Source organism: Acomys minous, assembly GCF_964271855.1.
Source record: "Acomys minous genome assembly, chromosome: 3".
Classification (NCBI taxonomy): Eukaryota; Metazoa; Chordata; class Mammalia; order Rodentia; family Muridae; genus Acomys; species Acomys minous.
In genome coordinates this window covers 118,116,987-118,138,064 of record NC_140485.1, presented here as the reverse complement: position 1 = coordinate 118,138,064, position 21,078 = coordinate 118,116,987, and the positions used below count along the sequence as shown (strand labels likewise).

At 43.2% G+C, this 21,078-nt stretch overlaps 1 long non-coding RNA gene across 2 annotated transcripts in view; it reads right to left on the bottom strand.

Annotated features, from left to right (window-relative positions):
* Positions 1-21,078, bottom strand: part of LOC311595153 — a 73,965-nt gene that overhangs the window by 6,897 nt on the left and 45,990 nt on the right. The window contains exons 3-4 of one of the 2 annotated variants that reach the window (XR_014778329.1): positions 11,351-11,534; positions 5,761-6,343 (exon numbers count right to left, since the gene is read on the bottom strand). This is a non-coding gene — a long non-coding RNA (uncharacterized lncRNA). Of the gene's footprint in view, positions 1-5,760; positions 6,344-11,350; positions 11,535-21,078 lie in introns of those variants that run through there. The other variant, XR_014778328.1, reaches the window with a different exon arrangement.

The following is a 21,078-nucleotide window of genomic DNA, read 5'->3' as shown; positions in this document are numbered from 1 at the left end:
ATCTCTCCAGCCCCAAGAGTTTACAAGTGCTCATGTATACCTACATGTATGTGTGTGAATGCATGTGTGTGTACACACATGCATACATGTTAATGTGGATATAGGCCAGAGGTGAACCTCTGGTGGTGTGCCTCAAGTGTCACCTGTCACAGGATCTCTCGTTGACCTAGGACTTACCAATTACATCAGACCAGCTGGCCAGTAAGCCCATGTCTGCCTGAGATTACAAGTGTGTGCTGCGACACGTGGGTTTTTACATTTGGCCTCTAGTGATTGGACAAGTCCTCAGGCTTGCACAAGTACCTTATTGCTTGAGCTATCTCCCAGTTTCTTTTTTAAAAATTAAAACATTAATTAATTAATAATGTTTAAGTAAAGTTTCACACAGCCCAGGCTGGTCTCAACTGAGGTTGAAAACCAGATCCCTCCTGGTACCACCTCCCTACTGCAGGAGTGAGCTACCATTTCCAGATACCATGGCCTGTTCTACATTGATTCAGACACTTAAGAGCACTGTATCGGTATGTGATTTCTCAGCATCACTAAGTCTAGGAGAGCACCGCTCTTCTTGTTCCTAAGGCAAGTGCATCTTCGTCACTCCGTATGTGCAGCTTGGCCTGCTGACTCTGTGCAGAACAGATGTTTGCTGCTGCTGCTGCTACTGATGACAAGGGGACTGTTCTCCCTGACACAAGTCCAATGTCAGCTAAGGGACTGTAAAAATGTGCTTCATGGCAGTCTTTGTGACCTTGAGTTTGGAGCTAACTCTTAGAGCCCGGTGGACTCAGCCGGTCTGACCAGTGCAGGCCTCAGAGTTGGCCACGTGACCTATATGTTCAGCTCTCTTCTTGGTTTGTACATTGGGCGAAAAGTAAGACTACTCATTTCTTGAGGTGTCTTTGAGGGTGAAGTGAGTCATGTCACATACCTTGACAAAACTTCCTTAGAAAACTGCCCAAGGTAACGACTTATGTGTCAACTCTTCCTAGGGAATGTTGTCCCAGGAGGCAAGAGTGAAGGGAAAGGAAAGGTGGCCACCGTCTGTTGCTAAAATGGAATAGCCAAGGCTGAACACTTAGAGATCTGTTTAAGTTCACTATTCTAGAGGCTGAGGACAACGGGCAGAGACTGTGAGATGGCGAGATGAGGACCCTTGTCAAAGGGAACTTACCTTTATGGTGGAGTCTGTCTGTCTCTCCTCTCTCTCCTCTCTCTCCTCTCTCTCCTCTCTCTCCTCTCTCTCCTCTCTCTCCTCTCTCTCTCTCTCTCTCTCTCTCTCTCTCTCTCTCTCTCTCTCTCTCTCCAGCATTTCTTTGTTTAGCCTTGGCTGTCCTGGATTCGCAGTGTAGACCAGGCTGGCCTTGAACTCATAGCAATCTGCCTACCTCTGCCTCCCGAGTGCTGGGATTAAAAGCATGCGTCACCACTGCCCGGCTAGAGTCACTCTCTTAATAAGCGATTCATCCACAAGTAGGTACCCATTCATGGGGGAGAGTCCACAATACCCAATCACCTCTAAGAGGCTTCATCTTCAAAACCCTTAAAATGTACATGGATTTGAAAACTAGATTTTTCAACCCATTAAATTTGGGGGACATAGTCAAACCCTCGTAGGTGAGAGTCAACAGGGGATAGTAGGTCATCTTTGCACCCCGTTGTTTCCTTGATCACCTGGAGTCTTGACTTTGTCTCCTGTTTTCAGAAGGTTTGGCGCATCACCTAGCATGGCAGAAAACAGTTCACATGCAGGCAGAAAGCATGACAAAGGGAGTGATGGCGTCCAGTGAGCTTTCTCCCTTCTCTGCTTTTGTTCTGCCCGTGCTGCAGCCATGGATGGGCTGGGTCACCCCCACTCACCGTGGGTAGTTTCCTTCAGATGGAAAGTCATACCTAGTCTCACAAGGCCTCGCTGAGACACTGTCTAGAAACATCTAGAAATGGAGTCTCTGAGTAGAAAAAGAGTAAGCCACGTAACTGCTAGCCCCTTTCTGATTCCTTTTTGTCTCATTGGCTGACGTCAACCCGTGGCAGTATTACCTGGCCATGGGTTCGGTTGTAAGTTCTAGCCTCAGCCGGAGTATACAAGGCATGTCCAGCCAGCGCACAGGTCCAGTGGCCTTTCCTCCCAGTCAACCTCTAGCGGGAGGACACGGGGGATGTGCTTTATAGCCTCTGAGATAGTATGAGCCATACGGTTACAGTGTGGATTCTTTTGAACATGCACCATGACATCAACTGGCCACTGCTCCATTAGGGGCGTAAGCTTCTGTGTTTGAGACATGACTAAACTTTCACCCTGACTGGTCTCTGTGTGACCTGCCTGACTCTGAGCTTCTCTTTTGGTCATGTGAAGCCCAGTTTGAATGTCACCTCTCAGAAAGTCCTGGTGATTAAGACATCTTTCCCCCTCTCACACTCAGATGAAGACACGCACAGATGCCCTTGAACTTCATCCCTGCCTTTAAGCCTGCGCATTATGTCCTACAAATGAAGACATTTTTAGTGTTAGGGAAGGAAAGGGTGTGAATTGGGGCCCACATCTTGTTCTCACACTCTTCAGCCTGGCACTTCAGACAGCCAAACCACAAATGGAACTAGTGTCCCATCACAGCTGGCCTGCTACGAGGCAGCTTGCTCCCTGTTCACGTCAAGATCAGCTCACCTGGCCCGCGGAAAGGTGCTATTTCTCTTCTTGTTTCTTTCTCACAATTTAAGCTCAACTGTCAACTCTTGGCTTCTGTAAACTTAACACAGGCTGCTGAAATTTGGATAAGCAAGAAGCAGTGTCACACTTCTTAAGTGACACGGTTTTTTGCGTCATCTCTGTCTCTATTTCTCAGCACCCCTGTCCCGGGAACTTGTGTGGTGGCCCCAGCCCCTCCCTTGGGCTACCACAATCTCACCTTTTTATTGCAGATCTGTGTGTCATTTATGGTTTCTTATCCTCTCTGGTCAACACGTATGAAGCTACTCACACATCTGAGGATTCGCAAGATGGCGAAAAGAATGCATGATTAAAAACATTATTAAATGTTTCCCTTGTCGGCACCGTTTAGGTCACCTTAGGGATTTTCTGGGGAAAGGTAATCGACTAGTCACCTTTCTGCTCTCTAAGTGGACAGAGGTCTTCAATGCTTCTGTTTCTTTTTCTGTCACACTCACCAAGTAACTCCTGTGTGAGGGACAATGGTCAGAGCTGGCATCTTTAGCTAACACTGAAGACATTAGCGACACACGCCTGTTATTCCCAGCTCCCAGCTCACAGGCAGGTGGCTCAGATGGGAAGCTGAAAGTTCAAGGCCAGGCTGGACCATGAGATAGGGAACTTCAGACCAGCCTAAGGTGCATAGCACGACACTGTCTGCCACATCCAAATAGGAAGTAAACCATGCGTGTGGAGCTGAAGTCTCTGCTGGTGAACAACCAGGGTCTGCTGGGTCTGAGCGATACACAACTGCATGAGATAGAACTTTCTACTTCAGAGCAGCCAGAAAGGCCCTCTGGCCCTCTCTTTGCATCAAGCCGAAGCCTACCTCACTGTATTATTGGGCCTCAGGATCTTGTTTGTACTAGGAAGCTGCTCCGTACATAGCTGCAGCCAGTAACTTGTGGTTCTTGTGGAAATTCAGCTTCCTCTGCTGCCCTCAGCACAGGGTCTTTTGAATGACAGTGTGTGTCCACAAAGCCTAGAGCCCCACGTTCATTTTTCAGAAGCCAAGTGGCAAGGTCAATGTTCTATACACATCTTGGGCCTTCAGATAGTTAAGAGGGTTTATTATTGTTGTTGTTCCTTTGTTTTCTACATCATTTGTCCTCTAGACCCAATCTCCTGGATTTTCTAACGGTCCCTCATAGGCAACGCCTTCAAGTCTTATTCTGTGCAGATGGAATTTTCATTTAATTTAAACTTCTCCTAAACATGGACGTTCAGAACTGATGATAGCACTTCAGATGCATACTGACAAGGGTGGCAGGAGTGGGGGTGTGGGGGGTCAGGGTCGAATAAAAACACCAGCTTCCTCTTTTGGGAAGAGATTATGTCTACTACAAGAGAAATCATTCATAAAATCAAGCACACGTATTTGGTTAAAGGACTTGTCAGCCATGGGGCAGTTTGGAGTGTGGGGAGGCAGTTCAAATGCTCTGTGGAACTGTAAATGAAAGACTGCCCCGAGCCAGCTTGAGCACCAGGTATGGAAGAAGTTCAAAACGCTGGTCGGCCAGCCTTGTATACTTGGTGGTTGGAAAGAGGTCAAGATCAACTCTCAGGGCGAGCAAGTCCGGAGGATGCTGACGGTGATGGTTTGAGATTTCTTTGCTGCCTTCGAATTAAGCTCCAGGTTAGCTTTTGGTAAAGCTCGTCTTTAGAACATTTATGCTCAGTGGATTCAGTAGGCAGTAATTGGGGTAAAGGATTACAGAGTGACCAGTTTACAGTGTGATTGTCATCTGGTCATGTAGTCTCAACTTGTATAGTCATAAAAATACTCTTTGCTATTCACAGAAGCATAATCGGAAAGAATCTGTTTGCTCACACTCCTTCTGGCCCAATAGGGTGTCATCAGATAGATATGAAAAAACAAAACCCTATTTATTAAAACAAAAACAAAAACAAAAAAACTTCAGAAAACTCACGGATTTCCTTTGTTCAGACTGGATTTCCCTCATCTTCTCTGAGCTGAGTCAAAGCACCTGGGAGCAAGGGGAGCCAAATACTTTTCCTGTTGCTATGATAGAACACCTGACACCCGCAGCACCACCACCACCACACAAAAACCAGCAGAAGCAACTTAAGGGCTGGGCGTGGTGGTACACACCTTTAGTCTCAGCATTTAGGAGGCAGAAGTAGGTGAATGTCTGTGAGTTTGAAGCCAGCCTGGCCTACAGAGTGAGTACCAGGACAGCCAGGGCTACACAGAGAAACCTTGTCTCAAAAAACAAACAAACAAGAGCAACTTAAGTAAAGAAATAAGGGAGGAAGGAGGGAGAGCGGGAAGGGGAGGGAGGGAGGAAGTAGGAGGGAAGGAGGGAGGGGCAGAGAGGGAAAAATCATCTTGGCTGGTGGTTTACAAAGGGACAGAGGCCGTCATGGCAGGAGAGGACAAGGCTTTGGGGCCCTGACATGGTAGGTCACTAGTCACAATTCATTCATAGTCAGAAACAAAGAATAGACAGGAAGTGGGAACAGGCTGTAAAACCTCAGGGCTTGCTCCTAACGACCCACTTCCTCTAGTGAGACTCTGAATTCTGAAGGTTCCACAATCTCCCAAAACAAAGCCGCACTCGAGACCCAAAGGTTCAAACATACGAGGCTACGTGGGACATTTCACATCCAGACCACAACAGAAGACTTGGTAGACCAGCTACGGGTAATTATCTCTCAGAGTAATTTATGACATTTCCATCCTTGTCCTTCACGTTAAAACCCGGGTGACTATTATTGGCTGTGTGAGGGTGTATATATCCAAAAGTAAAACACGAGATGACTTGTAAACCTTTCCCACAAAGCCATTTGATATTTTGTAGAGGGCCATTAAGAAAACCAAGCTGTAAGGGATGACACAATACTACACAATACTGCTCCCTTGTCTGTCCTTTGACCTTTAAGCTTCTCTTCCTTCTTCTTTGGTCACTAGCTCTACCCCCTCACCCCCAACCCCCCCAACCCCCCCCCACCCCCCACTCCAACCCCCACCCTGTTTTCTCTGTCTGACCTCTTTCTTTTGCAGAGCCTATCCACTCCTGCATCGTTTATTCCTTTTACACGTTGCCAATGGCTTTCCGGGCTTTAGCTATTATTTCTGTGCCCCTGCTGACACACGGTGATAACCTTCTATGATCCTCCTAAGAAGCTTGCTCAACAGCTTACATCCCTCAACTACGGGCAAACTGAGGCTGTATTCAGTCTGTATCTAACATTACCCAAAGTTAGCATTGATTATGAGAATAACTCTGCCGTGTCTCTATGATGCGCACAGAGGATATTTGTTTTTTTCTCAACTGTGTTTTGCATTCGACCTCACAGAGAGTAACCCCTAGGCAAGCCCCCGGGGATGAACCGTCCGATGTGTGCTCCAGGGAGATAGAGGCCATGGGATTGGTGTGAGAGGTTTAAAGGCATTAAGTAGGTTAGGGAGAAATTTTGGTGGAAGCCGGGGCATGACCTGTGGTTGTATGGAAAAAAGAGTGACAGTCCTAGTCTACAGGTGACAGGGAAGTTTGCTCAGAGCAGAAAAAACTTTGCGGAGTTCTCCAGGCTCGTATGTTGACAGAGTTTGGAGAATGACTGGACTTGTAGAATCCTGTCGCGTGACCTGGTCCATGGTACTGTTGTCACCTCAGTCTGGGGACGGAAGAGGAAGACATTCAGGTCTCTGGGCGTTGCTATTCCAAATGAGCCTTTCCCGCACACCGGTCTCCTCTTGTTACTCTAATTACCACAACTCCCTCCTGTACCTCAAAACCAGTATGCGTCTTTGTTCTGATACCAAAGAACTCCTTTGGGTACCTATTTAGTACCAACTGGACTATAAGCCCCTGATGGGCTAGGAGCACGTCACATAGTTTCTGTTGCTGCAGATACTATAGTAGGTGCCTATCACCATGCTGGGTACATGGCAGTGTGCAATCCTAATTCATTTAGGATCCTATCATGATGCCTTTGGAATTCATTACGAGTGTGGTGCAGCTTAGAAACACAGCAACTGGATTTGTTTTCATCCAAATTTATACTGCAATTTGTGACAATATCAAACACTGACACTTAGTGAAATTGTTATGCGGGGCATGAAGTTCTTTATGTCCATATGAACTCATTTAATGATCTCAACAAATCTATATCTATATGGATATTGGTATTATCCTCATTTTATAGCTACGGATACCAAAAGATTAAAGTCACGTGGCTACAAAGTGCAGAAATTGGATTTGAACATGGATAAATCTGGCTTAAAGTTCACTGAAATGCCACACCATACGCAACGTTTCAGTGACAACTCACAACCCAAATGGCTATCCCAGTTACAAGACAAATGCACATCTCATTTGTCGGGGATGAATGTAGGACTAAGTGCTAAGAGCGAAAGCCAAAAGCTCTATCGTCCGCCAGCACTACATTCTCCCACCATCTGTGCTCACACTTAGAATTATTGAACATAATAAAGGGTTGTAAAGTACTCTTACATCTTAATTAAGGCATCGATTTTCACAAAAAGGCTACAGGTGCAAGGAAATAGCTTGTGTCCCATTTTTATGAATGAGGTACCATCCCTGGCGTTGAAACAGAATCCCCTCAGGTTTCTAGTGCAGTTTGGTTGGCACTAGCGAGCTCATACCTTAGGGACCAAGACATAGAATCCAATGTCAACGTGATCTGAATTGTTCCCCAAAGGCTCCTGTGTTGCGGGCTTAGTCCTTAGTGCAGTGTCCGCGTTAGGGAGGTGATTGAAACACAAACATTGTAACATCACTCGTAGAGTCATATATAGATAGCTCTGTAATTGGATGACATGATTGGGAAGTGGGAGAAACTAGGAAGTAGGGGCCCGTTGGAGGACACAGGCCATCAGGGGACTACCCCAAAGATGTATCTTGCCCCTGATTCTTTGTCCCTACTTCATGCTGCCATTAGGTGATCAGCTGGTCTCCAGCACATGTGTCAACAGTAGTTGAGAAACATCAGAGCCTGGACTGGAATCTCTAAAGCAGCAAGGGTGAGCCAAACATGGTTTTCCTCTCTTCAGTTTGTTCCCCCAGATATTTCATCAAAGCAAAAGGACCTCACTAGCACACATTGGCTACAGAAAGTGTCTGTGTGGTAGATACCCAATCATAGGCCATCATGTGCTCTTGAAACTACATGCTCAAGCCTGTTTACAGTTCTTCGATGGAGCCTTTTTGGACTTCTTCTTCTTCTTTCTTTTTTTTTTTTTGCTTGTTGAAATCTTTTAGTAAATACTTTTCATACCAGAGTGAAACTAGACATTTTAGTTACCATATGTTGATCATATGTAATAATGGTATCATTATGGCATTTTCATAATATATATAATTTATTTTTATTATATTCACTTTCCTTTACCCTCTCCTGTTTCCCTCTTGACCTGGTAGATCATCTGCCTCTTACCACCTGGTCCCTCCTCTGTTTTTCTGTCTCTCTCTCTCATTTATTTATTTTTATTATTTGTTTATGCTATGAACCTTAGAAGCTATCTTTATCTAACAGGAAACAGTGTCACAATTCGATAATCACACCATTTTACCACCATGCCAGATGAGCAACAATAGCTATCATTGTTAGTGGTTGCAATTTGTTAACTTATGTTTGAATTTTTAACTCTCAAGGACTTGGTCTAAGCTTACCAATGCCTCATACGGGGGAGGATTTTACTAAGTATTCCTCAGAGCACTCAGGATCCACTACAGCAGTTTGCAGAGATCTTTGGATAACTTCTATGGAACAGCAAAATGCTTAGTTTGACTAGAAGCACTCATGGCCTATAGCAGTGACTCAGCATTTCAGGTAGATGTACTGAGATCTGGGAGCACTCGTGGCCTATAGCAGTGGCACTCAGTGTTTCAGGCAGATGTACTGAGATCTGGGAGCACTAGTGGCCTACAGCAGTAACACTCAGTGTTTCAGGTAGACGTACTGAGATCTGGGAGCACTCCTGGCCTATAGCAGTGACATTCAGTGTTTCAGGTAGATGTACTGAGATCTGGGTTTTTGTTGCTCTTGGACTTTGCCATGATTATTATTTTTTAATTATTAATTCTGGCTGATCCCACTTATATTAATCCAGGCCTCTATTAGGGCTGATAGTGTCCTGTGTATTACAGATTAAAAAGTATATTTCCCTCAAGAACACGTTCCAAGTCATATCAGAAAATATAATGAGAAGTAAGTTTAAGTCTGCAACCATGTTAAGATTCAGCAATGTTATAAAAGCATTTACTGCACTTGAATTTAATTTGAAATGTACTGACACTGAAGATTAAAATTTTAGTCATGTCTATCAAATATTCCCTAAATGATTGAAGGCCCTGCATGTAACCTTATTTTGTGGTAATGACCTCAACTTGATTTCTATTGATTATTTCATCTGACATTAATAATTTTTTAACAAACCAAGAAATAAAATATTCAAAACAAATCCACAAGAAAAATATTGTGACTCACAATAGGGGCAACCTCTAACTTTTCTTGCCGGGTAAAATGAATCATAACTGGGTAACGACCTTAGGACAAACTTTTTAAAACAAAACACACTATTTTCATTTTCCTTTTTCTCCGAATTTCGCTCTTACGGATTTGTGGTTATAATGAAACACCCCTCCTATTTATTTCTGAGCTATCTGGTGAGACTGAAGCCATTTCTGTGCCAAAGCCATAAAACTTCAAAGATAGCTGTCTAGAGACGCTGGGAAACTGGTATGGGTAAACTGAACTGTTCTACAAACCAGATGCCCTCAGTGGAGAGGTAAGCGGGGCAGCCAGGACCCTACCCCCAGGGACATTCTTTCCTCCCTGATCTCACGTCCTTGCCTCCTTTCCCCGTGTTTCCTTCCCCCTCACACTGTATTCCTCTACTATTTCCTGTTTCCTCTCCTCCCCACTTTGACCTTGTCCCCTTATTATTGCTTTCTTTTAGGCAATTCTATGAGGGCCTCATAACTCCAGACAGTAGCCACTGTGTGATGGCTGAATCGTGAGTTTTAGATTTTTTTTTTTTGAGACAGGGTTTCTCTGCGTAGCCCTGGCTGTCCTGGACTCACTCTGAAGACCAGGCTGGCCTCGAACTCACAAAGGCGTATGCCATCATGCCAGGAACCAGGAACCAATTTTTGGATTTGGATTCTGCTCCCCCATCCCCCACCCCTGTCGCTGACCTCGAATTGCTAGTGGGTTACGAACATATGTTAAATGCGTTTTCGACTCACAATGCTTTCAGCTTGAGATGGGTTACTGAGACGTGGCTGCATTATGTCAAGTAATACCTGTACAAACCATTACTCATAAAACCACGGACCTGGGTCAGGGAATCTTTCTGCCTTTGCTGTTTTTCCTACCAGGTTCCCTAGTTTGGTTCCAGCATCGCTCTTAACACCTGATTGACTTTCACTTTTCAAAAGTCCTGTTGCTGGGCCTGCCCACTTAAGACTTCGCATCTGTGTGTGTGTGTGTGTGTGTGTGTATGTGTGTGTGTGTGTGCGCGCGCGCGCGCGCGTGTGTTTAATTCTCTTAGATGACCCCAGCAGACTCCCACTTAGGTTTGCTCCCCTGGGTTCCTTGTGTATCTCTGCTGGTGAGCCCTATGTGTACCCGCCCAACATGCTTAGGAAAGCTGCTTTGCTAGGTCACTCCTTCGCTGTCATTGCCAGGTCAGTCTTGTCTCCTCGGATGAGTATTTGGCTATGAGTTGTGACATTCATCCGGTCAGGAAAAACTCACCAGGCTTTGGCAAGGGCAACAGAACCACTCTTTTTAATTTATTACCTTTTTGAGGGGAGAGTTTCTAAGTTCTATTGAATCCAACAAAGCAAACATGTTAAGCATCTAACTAGTTCCCTTCAAATATTACTAGATTATGCTTTTTAACAAAAATGTAAAACTAATAGGCCTGTTACACCCAGGTAGAATCCAGATGCCCCCACATACTCGGTTACTTAGCTTCCTAGTTTCTTAACCTAATGTCCTTTGGGCTGCCAATATGGTGCCATCGTAGAGCATACAAAACTAAAAATAAATAAATACAACTTAAATACATTCCCTTTAAACAAACATAAGCTAGATGATTGACAAAGTCCTTTTTGGGTGGGATATTTTTATATTTCCTAAGTCTAAAGCTTCACCTAAGGCTCTAATATTTAATAGGAATTTAATACTAATAAAAGTTCAGTAATACATACATTTTCCCAAGTTATTATTTGGCTAAAGCACGTGTTTACCAAAAAAGACATACTAAGGATACACTAGGTTCCATGAGTAATCTGCCTTATCTCACAGTGCACGTGTTCGCAGTGAATGACCTTTAAAGCTGTGTGCACTGAAGCGAGTGGAAAAGAGTATAAGGTTAGGTTAGAAAGAGTGGCTTCCCAACTGACCCAATCAAACAGAGCACACAACACTGCATGCCTGTGACGTCAGCACTGAACTCAGTTAAGGCCTTTTAATTTTAACATCTGTACAACTGCTTGTGATGAACTAATTGCCTACTTACTGCAGACACTATTTACTTTTAACCTTTTGAAAATAACAGTCAACAGTGTGTATGTTTGTTAGGTAGTTATATAGATGTGAATAATCAGTATATTGTTGGGAGTAATACTCGCCTACTTCATAAGTGCTTACCTTAAGTTAAGTAGCTCGCATGGGTCACGTTGGCTTCAGCACAGTGGGAATTTTGGATTCTCCCTCGCAAAGGAAACAATGAGGTCTTCTTGAGTTTGGCGTCCTTTGTAAAGTCATACACGCAACCGATCGGGCTACAAATGAGCAGTTTCTGAATTTCCCACAAAGCTTCCGTGCTTTAAGCCTACAATATAAGACAGAGAATGTTAATGTTGATTCTTCTTATATAAAGAACAACCCATGCTAAGTGTGGTGGCGCATGCCTGTAATCCCAGCACTTGGGGAAACAGAGGCAGGCAGATCTCTGTGAGTTCCAGACCAACCTGGCCTACAAAGCGAGTCCAGGATGGCCAAACCTACATAGCGAAACCCTGTCTCGAAAAGACCAGAAAAGCAAAAAAACAAAACAAAACAAAAAAATCAACACAAACTCATCCTCTATGGTGATCATTCTTTCATCTATTCCTTTAGCATTTCAGTAGAGTAGATATGAGTGTCCCTCTGTCACTGACGAGAGAGCTAAGTTCCAAAAGGCTGCCACCCAAGGTCATAGTGACTATCCAAGGTCATAGTGTCAGACATGCCATTCAAACATCCTATTGACTCGCAACCCATCCATGTTTCCATTCCACCAAAGTGTATGTCACACACACACACACACACACACACACACACACATACACACGCACACATCTTGTCTGCATCTGAGTTGATGGACTGGAGTGACCTATGCCATGCGCAGTCACTGCAGTGCTTTCTGTAAGGACTTGAGCACAGCAGAGCGAACAGAGAGAACACAGCTCGAGCCAGGCATGGAGGTGGTGCAGTGGAGCCCGAGGACCACTTTATCACTCTTGGAGCGAGGGAGCAGTAGGAAGGCAGCGGCAAGGTCAGAAAGGGAGCTGCTGCATGGGGTCCAGCAGGGAAAGACACGGGGTAGGCAGTATAGAATGCATGTGTGGAGAAGAGGCTGGAAGGTGAGGACGGCGAGTGGTTAGAGCACGGAGCGTGCACGGGGATTATCAGAAGGCACAAGCAGGGTTTTGTGGTGAGAGGAGAGGGTGGAGAGAAAAGATGGAGAAGCAAGCTACAGAAACTGCCCAAGAGCTGAAGACAAGAAAATGTACAGTTTTTATCTTCATTAGAAAAAGTGGAAGTTTGTCTAATGTGACAGGTTGTTCCTACCCATTGTGTTGGGCAAAGATATTGGGTTATCTCAACTGTTTGCCATTAGAAATGTGTAGGTTCCCAGGGTCACTCTTTAGCAAATGCCCAGTAAGAACCCTGAAACTGTGGAGTTCATTTTATGTAACGATTATGTGCAGTTAAAAGAGCAGGTATAACGAGGGTCCCCCAAGCCCCTGGCTTCTCATCCATGAACTTGCATCTTCTCTTTTTAGTGGGCATGTACAGATGAAAAACAACAATATACAAAGCAGTTCTGGATGTGGTGCATGACTTTTTAAAAAAGATTTTTTTTATTTTTTACACATATATGTATTACATACATATTGTTACACATATATACAATAAATTACCTACAGCAAGAACAATAATGACGCAATCAGGAATTATATAAATGTTACATTCTTAGTGTTTTGGCTATTTGTACTTGACAGCCTTGAAGAAAACATCTTTCCTGTCTTGGTGCATCTAAAATTCTGAATGTAAATTAATATCTATCATATCTCATCATTATCAGCTTAAAACATCTATCTAGACCTAAAAACATATTAACTAAAGACCAGATAGTTTAGTTTTGCAATTAAGCTTAGGTGTACGACTTTAATTAAGGACTCAGCTAATGGAGGCAGGTGGATGGGTCTCTTTGAGTTGGAGGCCAGCCTGCTCTACATAGTGAGGCCAAGACCAGCCGAGTCATAATGGTGAAACCTTGTCATGGTGAGATTGTGGATGGGGAGGCTAGCCTTATGAAACAGCAACAAGATGGCTGCCTGTACAAGAAATCAACAATGACAATACCAAGTGACTTGTTAACAAAATGAGGAAGTCTCACATGGCCCAACCCTAGGTAAAGAGCTACAGGCAATTAACAAGTGCTGAGAAAGGAGATCTGTCTTTCCCTGGGATGAACCCCAAACTGATTATCCAATACTAAACGTTCAGCCCTAAAGACATATACATACGAGTAACCCTAAATAGACTCAGGTGGTGATATTTATCTCTTCATTTCATTTATATATAACAATACATATATCTAACAATAATAATTAAATAAATAGAGGCTAGGAATTTGAGAAAGGGGGTGGTATACGTGGTAGACATGGAAGGAATTGTAAGGGGAGAATGATGTATTTTTCTTTTAATTAAAAATAAGAAAAATTTAAAGAGAACTGTACAAAGCAGAGATCACTGTTTTCTCGGGACCAATTTTATGTGATTTGTAGGTTGCTGGGAAAGAGCTTGCACCTTGCAAGTATAATGTAGACTCTTCACAGGGTCCCAGCAGTCTTGTGTGAGTCTGTTGGACACTTTGGAAGTCATCCTTAGATAACTAGACATCAAGAAATGTTTGCGACCCCCTTCGCGGGGTGGTAAACCTTTCAGCTGCACAGAACTGGATTTGAGCTGAATTGCATGTGAACCTGGGCCACACTTCAAGAGAATACTAGGGTGGCTCTTTCAGTAGAAGCCAGGTGAAACCCAAAGGGTCCAAAGAAGGCTTTGCTTTTAGTTTCTCTCTGGTTCTGTTTGAACTTGACACTCAAAGCGAAACTCGGGAGATATGAACCTCTTGCAAACTCAGGCCCAGAGGGAGGCTTTTGGAAGCAAGCCTCTTGTGCTGACAGTGCTAATCGACACTTCAGCTTGCCTTGCCTGAGCCTCTGAAGAGGATCTCACCTGCAAAGGAGTCCTCTCACAGCTCAGTTAACATTGCAAGAGGACCTTGCTACTGGGTTACGTCCACCTAGCAGGGGCACACAGATTCCTGAAATTCCAGACTGCCAGGCAGAGGAAACCACCACGTCCTGTGCTACACTCTTGAGTTAGGTCGAAAGGCATCCTGACTAATTGGGATGTTCAAAGTAAAGCTGCACTTGTTGCCTGGGCAGTCGAGCACAGTGACATAAACTATGAGATCATTCATAACAATCTCTTATTCGTAAGAAGGAAGAGCAGGAAAGAAAATCCTGTTTCTCCCCCATTAAACACGTCCATCAAAGCCAACTTAAGACTTTCCTTAAAAGCTAAAGGCACAATGCACACGGAGGAGCCACTGCCAAGACGTTTACAAGATATGCTTCTGACCTGAATAGGGGTTGGTTCTGGAGCAGGGCGAGTCTAATTTACTCTTGGCAAACAAGGCTGAATACTAAATTAAACTGAACAGAAACAAGGGTTTTTTTTTTCCTCTTTGAGAAAGGAAACAGGTTGGCAGAACTTTGGCATATCAACAAAAGGAAATCACACAAAGAGAAAAGGATTAGTCAAAATAAAGATCAAATGAAGATCAAAAATAAATTGGCTTCAACCCAGGAAACATTTGTTACATTTCATAAGCAGGTCTTTCCTTCCCAGGTGTGAAGAACGGGAGGAACCACCTGATCTTCTCTTAAAGGTCAGTGAGCAGCCCTCACCCCCACTCTGATCCCCACCCCCACTCCACCCTGGTGAGCTCGTGGTAAAATGCCCGGGGAGCCCTGGAAGCCCAGTGCAACACTGAAATCACATGACCATCTGGTCCAAAAGACGAATAATACGAAGGCAACAAGTGCTGGCAAACAGACCATAAGGAAGTGATGCACCGTACACATCCAACACGCTTTTCCAGGGGCTGCGTCAACAATATGAATGAACAGTGTCTGTCTGTCTATCTGCCTATCTATCTATCTATCTATCTATCTATCTATCTACCATCTATCTGTCTTTATAATCACCACCTATTTACCAATTGATACACCTATCATGTTGGATTAGGGCATCCAAGTGATTATTGAACCTTTCAGTTATCCAAGAGTGCTATTGTATCATTACTAAAAACGTGACATGGTGCGTGAGGCCCAGTGCCACATGAAGAGGCTGTAGGACCCCTTGTACAAAAAGCAGGCAAAAGTTCCAAAGGATGCTAAACATAAGGCCTTTTCTTTTCTTCTAGGGATTTTCTCTTGAGTTGCTTTTAAAATTTCCCACTGAATGTTATTCCAAGTGAAGAAAGAGCTTAGGTTTGCAATCGAAGGCACGGGTTCTGCCACTCCGCCTCCTTTTATGCACAGCTAGTAGTACAGGTAAATGCAAAAAATAAAATAAAATAAAGTAAAATAAAATGCTGCCTTCTGAGGCAGAATTACCAAGACTGCACAGTTCATGCTCTGCAATCCACACATCCGTGTGTACCTCATTCTTTCTGGAGTAATGTAAATACTTTACGTTAATGCAACCGCTGGCGTTTTGATTTCTTGATATGCACATAGTGTATCAACATTCTCCATGCCGAGCATATTGATCTATAAGGAAGGCCCTCCTGAAGGAAAAAGAAAAGCAATGATGTGTTGTGCTATCTGTTTCTGATACAGAGGGCAGACAGAAAGGCTTGATGGAGAAAGTGACCTACAAAGAAAGATGGAAGAATGAACTACATCTATGAAAACTGGGGGTTATTTCTTGATAAAGACACGGAACTATTTATTGTGATTGTATGAGAGAGAGAGAGAGAGAGAGAGAGAGAGAGAGACAGACAGACAGACAGACAGACAGACAGAGAGAGACAGAGAAAAAGAGAGAATTTAGGGGAGGGCAACTTATTTTGGCTAAGTGTTTTGCTCCATAGCACCAGGGATAGCATGGAGTAATTCACGGCAGAAGGCTTGTGTGGTGGAAGCGCTTCTCATCTTGGCTTGTCACAGACTGGAGTCAAAGGCAGAGATATAGCCACCAAGGGCCTGCGCGCCATGGCCTAGGTCTCACTGCCAGCTAGGTCCCACTTAGAAAAAAGTTCCATAATCTGTTGTAGTTCCACCAAGCGAGAGCTTGGAAGACAAGTGTGAGGAGGCCATGCCAGGCTGGACTAGCCCAGGGATTTAATAAACATTGACATGGACAGGTTAGGGGCGTAAATCAACAAAACAGTGGTTTTTTGTTTTTGTTTTTGTTTTTTTAAATGATTTAAGTACACTGGCTGTTTTAAAAGCACACAGCTTTCATACAATTCTAGTTAAATAAGTGACCTTAAAACATAAAGATAAGCCAAGAGGGCATGGTATTGGCATGCCTTTAATCCCAGCACTCGGGAGGCAGAGGCAGGTGGATCGCTGTGTGTTTGAGGCCAGCCTGGTCTACAAAGGGAGTCCAGGCCAGCTAAGGCTACACAGAGAAACCCTGTCTCTAAAAATCAAAAACCAAACCAAACTAAAACAAAACAAAACCTGATAAAGAGAAAAGAGGAAAAACAGGTCTAGGGAGATAGTTCAGTTGGAAACAAAATGTTTGCCTGGCAAACACAAGGGCCTGAACTGGATGCCCAGAACCCATGTTTTGGAAAATCAGGTGTGATTCCTGCACTTGTAACCCCAGTGGTGGAGACAGGCAGATCCTTGAAGCTGGGTGACAGCCAGCTTAGCCCAGTTGACAAGTTTAGGGCCGTTAGGAGAGCCGATCTAAAATATGTGAGCAGTACCTCCCCTGAGGTGTGGCACCTTAGACTGCTCTCTGACCCCCACACTTGTGTTAGCAAACATGCACACACTCACACCCACACTATATGCACGTACACACAGATATACTGCCTGTCTACCACCTCCCCCGACCCCCCAAAAAAAGTAAAAGGAAGAGTAGAAAAACGTTTTATAAACATCAAACGCCACGTGTCTTGATATTGTCCTTAAGTGTCTTTTTTCCTCCTTCAGTTTCCTTTGTGACCAAGCATCTGGTGGCCTACCACACGTAACAGTGACCACAAGCATGTGTTTCATACGTCTGTATTTATTTGTTGAAGTGGATTAAAATGCCCACTTCATTCTTTAGTATTATCAATAGGGTCTAAATTGATAGCTGTCTCTCACTCTCAACTCTGAAGGGGGAAAGGAAAGCTTAATATAGACATTTTGGAACTAGACTTTCAGCTCTTTTTCTTTTTTTAAATTTCTGTATGGAAAGATGCCTCAAGATGCCAGTGGTAGTGGCCTGTTTCCTAAGTGGGCAGCCTGACCTAAAATGGCGTTCCTGATGGCCCGAGTAAATGACAGAGGGCTCTAATTGGAAGTAAGATGTCCCGACAATCGCACGTCAGATGGTGGCGCTGTTTCAAGAGGCTGTGAGACCACGCAGCCACGCAGGCGTGTGATGTAGCAGCTAGCCCAAGAGGGATGCTGGGGAAGGTGAGGAGCGGGCCTTGATGGCTACATCTGCGTTTGCTTTTTGCGTCCTGATCCCCTACGGCCTGAAAAAACCCCACTGCAAGCTCCTGCCACCACAGACAAAGCCTCCCCGGCTGTCGTGCCTCTGCCGTGGCGGATGATTCCTTCTGAGCTGTGGGCTAAGGTTCCTTCTTCTCCCCTGTAAGTTGCTTCTCCCGGGTGTTTCGTCACAGCAATGAGAAAAGTGGCTAAGACAGTAAGAGAAATGTCATCAGATAAATTTGAATCTACCCAAGGCAATATTTATCCTCTCCCTCAGCCCCACAAATGTGTCTGTAAAGATTGGAAAGTAGAGAAGATTGACCAGTACATTTTTAATAGTCTGTGAAAAACGACTGAAGCAACTCCAGAGAGTGTTGGGTGTCCAGGTCTCATAAGCCCTGTGGTGACAGCAACTATCCCCTATCTACTCCCGCTGGGCCCCGCCTCTTCACCCTCGGTGATGGCGAAGCTCTTTCTTTGTCAACGTAAAGAAAGCTTTTGGCTTCTTTTTGTGATAGCCCGCCATTCCATTTCCGGCGGGACTACGTTTTAGTAGTTCTCTTTGATAAATATATGAATTCTCTCTGCCCCATCCACTTTTAAAACGATTAGCAGTAACATCATAATCCTGAAAGGATACCATTTTAAATAGAAGTAGTAGAGGTGGAAATCAGAAGCTGGATGCAAACTGCCACTTCTTCAGACTTTCTCCCTGTGCCCTCCATGGAGCTATCTCCGTTTGCCCTCTGCCCTGGCCAGTCTTTGGGGAGCTCTTGTGTGCATTTTTCTTTTCTTTTTTTAAAGGATTTATTTATTTATTTATTTATTTATTTATTTATTTATTTATTTATTTATTTTATGTATATGAGTACACTGTCTTTATGCACACCAGACGAGGGCATCAGATCTCATTATAGATGGTTGTGAGCCACCATGTGGTTGCTGGGGATTGAACTCAGGACCTCTGGAAGAACAGTCAGTGCTCTTAACTGCAGAGCCATCTCTCCAGCCCCCATGTGCATTTTTCTTGCTTGGAGACAATCATATTGCCTAGGGCAGGCCCTCTTGTGTTCCCTCTCACATGGGATACTGGTGTTTTTTCAGGTTGCTACCTCCTCTCAATGTCTCAGAGCCCTTGGGGTATAGTGTCAGGGGTGTTTAGAGTCCCCTGCTATGAATTGTAAACGTGTTGGTACAGTTTCATGCTTGCTTTAGATCCATTTGTAGAGTTTCCTATTCCAACTGGAATTTTTTTATATTGCTTCTCCTTTTATTAAAAAATATCATTGGCTTCTGGATTTGGGACTTGTTTTAAGAAGGCCTTTTTAAAAACCCAAAATTATAAAGAACAAACATGTACCTTTTAAAAACATGGCTTACCTTTAATCACTGGTGTATTTGTAGATACTCTGGCATAAAAAGTATAACATATGCCTAAGTTTTAATTTTTTAAATATTCTATCCACTTTTCTCAACATAGTAAATTGAAGAAATCTATCGTTTTCATGGTGAATTTTCAACCAAGAAGTAAACTGCATTATACTACCTCTAAATACATTTGGTTCCATGCTAATATAAAAATTTTAAATAAAATAACCTATAGATATATTTTATCTAGCAATGAAAGAATCACTTGATATTTTTAAAAAAGTGTTTTACAAGTCATTAGATGAAAAGATCTTACACCCATCATGTTGATAAATGTCATTAATAAGATCCAAATGACGGAGAAACCAGACAAAGACACTTGATAAATCAAGAAATTTTCCTTATCTTGACCTTACAGAAGGAAGTTAGCACAATCAGGAAGGACAGCAAAGAGGCCGGCAGCCTTCTCCAGTAACAGACAGAGGCAAGCAGATGTGCTAGTGCAGATAGCCGTTCAAAAGGGCTGCAGTCACATGAGAACTGTTAAGAGTTCAAATGACCTTTAAGTCCAACCTTATAGTCACACAGCTGGGTAGAGGGGCGAGCTGCAGGAGCACACCCCTGAGTTACTGCACTTCAGCTCACAGAGTCAAAGGAAACCAAGCTATCCTTCTTGGTGCGGGCAACATGGCATATTCAATATATGCGTCCCTTCCCCTGGTGCCTTCAACATAGCACTGTGGTTCAATTATGCTTTTAAAATTAGAGCTATGGAAATTGGTAAAAGCCAGAATAGATTTCTTTGGAAATAGTGACTATGATTTTTTTTTAAATCACCAGAAAGATTCAACCTGAAAATAGAACAAAAATATACTATAATTATTCTAACAGAGACAGAAAAATGCACCTACTACTAAATAATAGGAACTTGTGTTATACTATATATGTGCATTATATGTATTTTACGTGTGTACATACACATACATAGTACATATTTGTAAATATAGCGTATATCATGCACACATATATGTGATATATATGTCTATGTATATAACATCTGTGAATATATGGCAGTTACCAAGAACCTATAACTAACATTTTTACAGGGAAAATACCAGAAAATTCTCACAAAATCAAGACTTCCACTCACTACCATTCACCATACACTGAAGGTCCTAAAAGCACTTTGAGAAAAATAAATTGAAAACACAAATTTTAAAGCAGACCCATGTAGATCACTTACACAGATTATTAAAAGGCTCAATAGATGGCCTACAACCACTGAGATGTGGGTCTGTGAAAATACAAGATTACTATGCAAAATGGGGCTGGAGAAAAACCTCAGTAGTAAAGCGTTAGCTTAGCACATCCAAGACCTGCACACATGCATACACACACACACACACACACCAAAAATACAGAATTCTCTATGATGTATAAAAGAAAATATAAAAGGAAAAAAAGTCTTTTTAAATAGAAAAAATAAAGAATATAAAATCCTTAATACTAAAAACAACAAATATCAAAGTCTATCTAAAGAAAAAGACCAATAACTTTTCTTCAGGTTGACAAAGACAGCAGGAACTCAAAATCATTAAAAAAAAAACTACTTTTCATTTTGTAATTATACGACTTTAGATTAACCTAACTAACATGCTACTAGAACTTCTAATAAAGATAATTTTAAAATTAAAAGACAAAATTTGTAAAAGAGTTAGCAAACAATTGTAGGAAATCACACGTCTTCCTCCGCATGAAAGCACATCCTGAAGCTTTCTTTAGTATTGCGATTAATTTCAGATGAGTATTTGAAGAGGAAATACAGATCACCCAGCCAGAATACGTAATCTAGAAACCAACCCTCTCAATACATGGATGCGATGAGTAAGGTCATTTAAACCTAAAGGGAGGGGCCCTGCAAGTTGGCTCAGTAGGTGTGGGGCACTTGCTGCTAAGCCTGGCCACTTGAGTTCAGTCCCCGAAACTCATCAAGTTTAAAGAGAG